The following is a 6,874-nucleotide window of genomic DNA, read 5'->3' as shown; positions in this document are numbered from 1 at the left end:
CACAATGAATTTTCTCTCCTTGTAGGAGGAATAAACATTTTTTCAAAAAGTCTTTTATTTTGAAAAGAATTTTTTGTTACATAATCTCTTTCTTTACATCAATGTCTTCACAAGAATAATGAGATATTCTCTCTTTCTCTTTTGTTAGAAAAGTCACATGACCTAGAAAGTTGATGGACATCTTAGCGACAAAAGTTGATACCATATATTGATCATTATCGTCAGAAGAAAAAGAGCCAAAGTGAAGCAATTTGTTCTTATTTGTTACAAATGCTCAACTATTTTGTTTTTATTTTATAGGTTAAATAATTATAAACAGTTATAAAAAATGAATAGTTTTTATCTTTTCATCTTCCATTTTCATTTACTTAAATCTATATTAGTGTAATGGATGTTATAAAGGGCATAATTAATCGGGTATGACATAAATACTTTTTTTTTAAATACAAATAAAAAATACAAAACAAAGATAAAATGTCAAAAAAAGGAAAAAAAAGATGAATACAAATACTGGTCATAGAGAGATGCCGCATCAAATTGTCAATATTCAGCTTTATATATACATATATAGGTTCATGCCCTTAGATGTTATTTTATTACTTTAGCTGGCATCAACATTTTTGTAAATCTGATATTTACTTTAGAACATTTTATAATGTGGCATAGGTTGACAGTTCAGATCATAAATTTAAAAATAATAAAATTTAATTTATTATAATACTAATTCAAGATCATAAAGATATATATATATATATATATATATATATATATATCATTTAAAAAATATATAAAAGTATTATAAATTGTAATAATTAACCGTTTTTTTTTAAAATCATATAACTAATTTGATTTACACTCCAAAATTCATAGGTGTCACATAATTTAGACATTAATTCTTCATTGCTTAATATATGTAATTATATCAATGACACATATATTGAAATAAAAAAAATACATATTTTATTTGAAAATCACTTAATAGTACTATAAGGTATAATAATTAACAACTTAACATATTTTAAAATTTTAGTTGACTCTCCAAATTCCATATGTCTCATGTAATTGAGACAGAGAAAAACATATATTGGTTTAAAATTAATAAAAATATTATAAATTATAATAATTAACAACTTCAAATTTATAAAAAAAATCCTTTAAAAAAATTTAGTTGGCTCTCCAAATTCAATCGGTATTACAATAATTAAAACATAGAAATTAACATAGATTGGACTCCCGCTGACATTTATGTTTCCTTTTTTAAAATTTTTTCTTTTATACTTTATATAAATAAATTTTTAACATTTATTTTTAATTTTAAAAGATTGAAAATTTTATGTTAAAAATTTTAATAATAGAAAAAATGATTTATTTAACTTTTATCATCATCAATACTACTAATTTTTTTGACGTTTTTTCTTAATCTTCATCTCATCATTAATGTTATTTATATAATTTTTGTTTAATCACTTATTTTTTCTTTTTTAACTCTTTTATATATATAAAGTTGGATATGTAAATGATGATGTGACATTTCTTAGAAGTTAAGATTACTATTTATCTAATTTCTCCAATTTTTGAGTTCTTTTGTCATACTAAATACAATATGTTTTATTATAATTACATTCAATATAGTAAACAACATNAATAGCTTAAAATATTTCAAAACATATAAAAAGTTTTTGTTAACTTTCAAACTTTCATCTATACCGCATAAATTGGGAGAAATATAGATATATAGATATTTTAAGTTGCTAATTATTGTGAGTTATAGTACGTTTTATGTAATTTTCATATATATTACTCGGTCCTGATTTGTGTGATACAAATGAAATTTCAAAAGTCAATGAATTTTTCATAAGTTTTTTTTTATATTAACTTGTTAATTATTGTGATTTCTAATATATTTACGTAAAACATACTCTAAATACAAATAATTACCAACTTAAAATATATAAAAACATACTAAAAAATTAATTAACTTCAAATTTCATATGTACCACATAAATTAAAACAGAAACAGTAACATATATTGGGCCCCGTGCTGGCACGGGGTCTGATATCTAGTATACATAGAGGTTAAAGTTCTGTTTAAACTTTTACCTGAAGTCGTCCTCCTCCTTCGAGGTTACGGAAGCTTTATGTTATATTCCTTTCCTCTCTTCTCTTTTCCAAATAAAATAATTAAGTGACAAACTCCAATAGTTTATCTTAATAAATATGGGTCAGTAGCAAGGATGTTAAATAAATTATTGACTTGGCTCATTAACCATCAACTAAATAAATTATTTTATATTATCCATTAATTAAATAATGATAGTTAACAAATGGTCCAAAATATCCATTTAGAATGTACCGAAAGAGTCTTTTATGAAAGAAAAAATTCTAGTGTTCGAAATGACCTAACGGATAGTTACAATAACTCTATTGTTCAACCATCAATTTCACGGTCACTTCTTCTCCACTAGAAAATGCATTTTATTATTTTAAGGAAAAAAATTCATAGTTCTATTTTAGTTGTTCTATAGAGCTTTTTCTTCTTTCTAACCGTTGATTTTTTGTTTTTGTAAAATCATACATTAACAAGTACATTTTTTATTGCATTTTCATCTTACATTTCTTCAATGTACTATAAATTGCTTACATGAATGATCTTCATTTCAACTACTATTCATCGCCTTCTTAATTTCGTCAATATTTTGAGGGGCAAAGAGAAGTCACGATAATCTTTTTCGAATTTATTGATCAAGCTCTATACAAATTGGATGAACTTCATACGTAAAGTTAAATTATTTCTACATATAAAAAAATTGATAGCCTCTTTGGGACAAAAATTAAAATGTGTGTCACTTAAATTTGGAAGGAGAGTAAAATAGTTTCAAAAATATATTGTTAGATTAAGTAACACTTGGTTCTTCAAGCTATAAATAGCTCTATTTTTCATCCATCAATTCCACGACCACTTCTACTCTAAAAGAAATTTCCTTTTTTCTGTTTCAAGAAAAAAAATAATTTAAAGTTCTATTTCAACTATTTTAAAGAGTTGTTCTTCTTTTTAACTATTGGTTTTTTGTTTGTGTAAAACATACATTAATCGGTACATTTTTTGTTACATTTTCATCCTACATTTCTTAAATTGTATCATCACTATATTATAACAAATAACTTACACGTGAATGATCGTCACTTCAACGGCTATTCATAGTGTTCTCAATTTCATCAACATTTTGGGGTCAGAGAGAAGTCAAGACAACATTTCATGAATTCAACGATCAAGCTCTATACAAATTGGATGAATTTCGTAAATCGTATTTACACTTACAAAATAAAAAGATTCCCAAGTCTTTGTAGTCATAATTCAACTTCTTGCCCCTTTACACACTAAGGAGAAAAAACATGTTGTCGTGATCCTAGACAATATAACTATTTACCAATTTCTTGTCCGAAATATAAATTTGCATCGTGCATAAGAGGTGATTAGTATTTAGTACTATAGTACTATTACTTCTGAATGACAAAACAACCAAGTACTTTTTCCTAAATGTCTTGATGTGACATCTAATATGGACCCCACATTTTCAATCACATTTTTTGTTAAATGCTTTGGATATAGAGTAATAATTAGTCTATTTAATAGGAATTTACACTTCATATACTTTGTCTCCTTGTTTATGTGCATTTTGATGAGATTTACATTCATGTGGGGTTGGTAGTTTCTCTCCTACTCTATTCATGCTAGCTTGAGTTCCATTCGAAGACGAATGTCCCCAAGGGGAAAATATTGTAATACCTCGAAAATTGGAAATTCAAAATGAAAAGGAAAGGTTTAAGTGTTGGCTACTACTTCAGATCCACGAGACCCATCTATGATTCGTAGAAGCATATACGGGTCATCCATGGCATTCATAGGGACTCAGTTGAATTACATGATTTATTATTGATTTCATATGGACCCATACATTATACGTGATCATGACTATGGATTTATGAAAGAAATTCATGAACTTATGAATGATGATATATGAATGTTATGCATGTCTTATGAAAATGCTGTTTTATGAACTAAGGATGCTTTCGAGATAAATATAAATGAATTGTGAAAGGTTTTCTCACATTGTATGAAATCATGATTGTGAAAGGTTTTCTCGCGTATGTATGAGACAATATTTAAAGGAGCTACTCTTATACGACTTTATGATTTGGATTGGTATTATGATTATTGTCCTTCCTAATGTTATGCTTTGATAATTGACTTTATCTATTTCGTTGGGATTTAACTTAGCACCAAGAGGACTTTGAGATGGAGGCTCAAATAGGGTAGCCTCTAGTAGCTATCTCTAGTTCCAAACTATGTGTCACCGTAGGATTATCTTAAATGACCTAGCTAGTAGATCCATATAAAATTAATGATATGATACAGAGCTCTACCTTGGCAAGTAGACTCTCCCTTTTCGGTGTGAGAGTTACACTAGATTCTATGTTATAGCTCATGTGATCTATTATCGATTAAAGCTAAATATCCCACAAAAGAAATATGATTTTCCTTAAAGCTTCCATGATGTATTTAGCTTTGACCTTGTCTCATGATTTTGATAAATTTTCTTTTAAGCTTTTAAATGATATCATGTCTACATTTATGCATATTTCCCCATAATGCATACTTGTGCATATATTGTCTTAAAATATAGGGTCTGATGCTTCTCCTCCCGCTCGTGGCTAGATTCGGATTGCTTATAGAGATTGGATTGGTGAGTCCTCAAACTCAGAGGGAAAAGCCATGAAAACTTTTTATTACTTTTATTTGTTATTCTTGAGACTTTGTACGTGGTGTATGTGTTACGTCCTAGCCACTCTTGTGTTGTTTAGAATGGCTTGTCAAGGAAAAGTTATGATTCCGGCCGCATTTATGTTCAAGCTCTCAATTATGATATGAGACGTCTTTGTTAAACTCTCTTATTGTGTTGTATGCATGTCAAGTGGCTTGTGTAGGGCCTGTCGGGTTCTAGACGCCATGTCACGTCTAGGGTATAGTGATATACTTCTCTCTGCGTTCTTCTAGTCAGAGGCTCAATCTGGCAAAATTTAAAGTCATCTTCTCAAACAACTGGACCCCCGAGAATAAAACCACATTGCTCAACATTAGGACGAGCATGTCCTTTGGGAGGTACTTGGGGTTTAAATTTAAAGTACTATAAAAACCATATTCCCCCGAGAATTACCAATTCATTATTGACAATATAATATGCAAGCTAAGCTCAACGGATGGAAAGCCAAATTCCTTAGCATGACAGGAAGAACTGTGCTAGCGAAAGCCTCTCTGGAAGTATCCCTTACCATGTCATGTAATACCATCAGTAGAATCCAAAGGAAGTTCAACCTCTGAAAAAAGACTTCACCTCATTGGATAGGATACCATCACTAGTCTTACAAAAAAGTCAGGTTAAAAATAGCATGAAGTATGTACAAAAAAACCCAAGCACTTTGGACAAACACTGCCACAAGAGGAAGCCTACCTATATATATGTTGTATCAAGGTTTTGGAAAGGCATTAGAAAAGGATGGGATATATGCTTGAAAGGCTCGAGATGGGTAGTTAACAAAGTGAATTTTCTTTAGGACAATTGGATCCCAAATTTTGGGTGCATTACGCAGACAAAACCTTACCATTAGAATAGACTATGGACTCTTCATGAAGATCTTCTCAATAAGGTCTTTATCTCAAAAGCTACAGAGAAGGAAGACAACCCTATTTGCAAGTTCAGTACAAATGGGGTTGAAAACGTCCATCACATCTTCTTTCAATGTCAGAGAGCAACAAGTCTATTGTTGTCATCGATTCAACAATATTGGTCAATGCTAAAAACTGGAAAAGCACCTAGGCAAGGCCATCAAGGGCAAGGAATTCAACAACGGGATCTCAATGATCACGCCCCCCCTTTGCCTTTGGGGACTTTGGATTTAACAGAAATGACAACCTTTTCAACGATAAGAACCACCACGTCCAAATAGATCACATCACTGAAATCAATCTCATCGTGGCCAAAAGCAATAGGACCAAAACTACTAGAATGGTTGTCCAAGTCAAATGGATCTTTCCAATATCCCAAGGTATGCTAAAGAACAATTAATGCCCGAGAGAGAAAGGGGTATATGAAGGGTATTTAGTAGGTGCAAGGATTTATCTATTAGAATTGATAACGTATGGCTATTAGAAATTCCACCAGTATATGTGCTAGAGGCAGATACATTAGGAACTAGTTTTGCTTGGAGAATTCCTATCTTTATTATGAACAATAATGGCCTTAAGTATTATTGTACCTGAACAAAGGCAAAGTCTAAATCCTGCATTAGCTTGATTTATATATAAAAAATATCCTTCTTATTAAGGTTATAATAATTCAAAATCAAGTTTCCCAATTTTATTCTTTTGATTATTCCATACGATTCTCCTAATTGTTAAGAACCCAAGGATAAATATGAAGAATTCACTTACATGGACTAGAGGGAGTAATAAACTGAAGAATCAAGGGTAAATAACTGCTTTATGGAAAGATAGATTGCAACGAAAAGTCTGAGGGGTAATTCCAGGAAAGTGTCAGAGGATCCAGAATTTTAGGAAGCGACTGACTAGGCTAGACTGCTGATCTTCTCCGAAAAGAATAGTAGCGACGCTCTTAGCTCTTAGCTCTTAGCCTGAGCTAAGCTGTAAACTTCTATTAATCATCAAAATTATTCCCACTATGGCCGGCAAGGAGGATAACGGTAAGCAGACCAAAATTATTTTAATCGAGTTTCGTATGATCTATCATCAAGCTACAAGAAATAATAGCAATTAGCAGGCAATTGTTTGAACTACACTACGAATTTACTTTCCAGA

The sequence above is a fragment of the Solanum stenotomum genome, chromosome 3 (assembly GCF_019186545.1).
Source record: "Solanum stenotomum isolate F172 chromosome 3, ASM1918654v1, whole genome shotgun sequence".
Lineage (NCBI taxonomy): Eukaryota > Viridiplantae > Streptophyta > Magnoliopsida > Solanales > Solanaceae > Solanum > Solanum stenotomum.
This window is presented reverse-complemented; position numbering follows the sequence as displayed.